Source organism: Sander vitreus, chromosome 10 (assembly GCF_031162955.1).
Source record: "Sander vitreus isolate 19-12246 chromosome 10, sanVit1, whole genome shotgun sequence".
Lineage (NCBI taxonomy): Eukaryota > Metazoa > Chordata > Actinopteri > Perciformes > Percidae > Sander > Sander vitreus.
The window spans coordinates 29212313-29214050 of record NC_135864.1 but is presented as its reverse complement, the minus strand read 5'-3'; the positions used below and the strand labels follow the sequence as shown (position 1 = coordinate 29214050).

Below are 1738 nucleotides of genomic sequence, written 5' to 3'. Positions count from 1 at the left end.
TTCCCCCGCTCATCTTTGTTTGGTTAATGCTGTCCAGTGTAAATCTCTTTCACCTCATGCTCATCCATGCACACACATTCACCAGTGACTAAACTGACTACCACAGTCACTGAATTATCATTTCTTTTGTTGTGGTTATATTCTTAGTCCTGCGTTTCCTTCAACCTTTGTACCCTGTCTTTTGTCATGGCTTTTTCGTGGGGTCATGACAAAGCATCTAAGGTTGATTTTAGCCTTTGTGTGAGTATTTGGGTTTGCAGATACATTGTTTTTATTGAGTTTAAAGACCGCATTGTTAGTCTTTCCGTAATTTTTTCAATAATTGCAGCAGCTTCCGTGGCCTCGTTGGCGCAGTAGGCAGCGCGTCAGTCTCATAATCTGAAGGTCGTGAGTTCAAGCCTCACACGAGGCATGTGTTTTAAAATCAACGTGGAACACGTACTCTTAAAAAGTAGACTTCCAGAAGATTTGCATAACAAAAAAAGCACAAATGATGCTTAAAAATAAAGCAGGTGGTCGAAAGCTCTGGAACAAGCATATGAGTGGGCGTTGTGATAAGACTGTGTTGTCTATCATTGTTTCCGAGATCAACAGTGACTTGTGAAGTTGAGTAGTTATTTCTTACCCTGTAATATTTGAGTAGAGCTCTTGTTGGCACTGTAGGCAGACATTTTAGAAAATTAAGTTACTTCACACTTTCAACTGTGACATCTCCTCCGAATCACCATGTGCACATTTTCAAGCCTCGTTGGTATGTCAATCACCAACTACAGTAGGTAATTCACTGGCTATGGATGAGTACCTCATACCTTTTACCAGGTTTAGGTGGTTAATAGTGATGGCCAAATTAAGCTTTGTGAACCATTTTCTTTATTTTCAGAGCAAATTCACTCAGTAGTGTTTCATTATCGGTTGTGCATCTGTGATTTCCCTAGAGGTGCTCTCAGTCCAGCACCTCTCCCGCTCATCTTTGTTTGTTTTTACGCTGTCCAGCGTAAATCTCTGACAGCATACCTCACACTCATCCATGCATACACATTCACCACTGACTAAACTGACTACCACTGTCCCTGAATTATCATTTCTAGTGTTGTAGTCATTCTTAGTCTTGCATTTCCTTCAGCCTTTGCTTCCCGTCTTTTGTCATGTCTTTTGCGTGGGGTCATGACAAAGCATTTTTACGGTTGATTTTAGTCTTTGTGTGAGTATTTGGGTTTGCAGATACATTGTTTTTATTGAGTTTAACGACTGCATTGTTAGTCTTTCCGTAATTTTCTCAATAATTGCAAGAGCTTCCATGGCCTCGTTGACGCGTACGGCCTGCTGTGTGTCGAGCAACGGCCAGTGAATGACAGCTTGAATAGCTACCTAGAAATGGCCAATGAAGAGGCGCGTTTCCCCCTGGAACGTTACCCCAGTGACAGCCGGAAAAGAATTTCTAATAAGGGAAGAAGTTGCACTCTCTCGTTACTTCTGGCTTCTGAACTTGTTGCAGTTCCACCAGAGTTCCATATAGGGGGCGCTCCCAGGCCAGTGCAGAATGAATGGGACTCTATGGAGCTATACCCCTCAAAATCCACTTTTCTCAGGATATAATTTTTTGTCTAGTAATTTGAATGTTGCATTCGAAAGGGGAGGCTAAGAAAATACACACTGCTGGGTGTTAGATTTTTTTAAAGTGGCTTTTTTGTTCTAAAAAGCCTTTTAAAATGTCAGTGACGTCATACACATATACGGC

At 41.5% G+C, this 1738-nt stretch overlaps 1 non-coding gene across 1 annotated transcript; it reads left to right on the top strand.

Annotated features, from left to right (window-relative positions):
- Positions 1 to 339: 339 nt before the first annotated feature.
- Positions 340 to 412, top strand: trnam-cau (transfer RNA methionine (anticodon CAU)). The gene has a single exon. It is a non-coding gene; the product is annotated as a tRNA-Met (tRNA).
- The last annotated feature ends 1326 nt before the right edge of the window (positions 413 to 1738 follow it).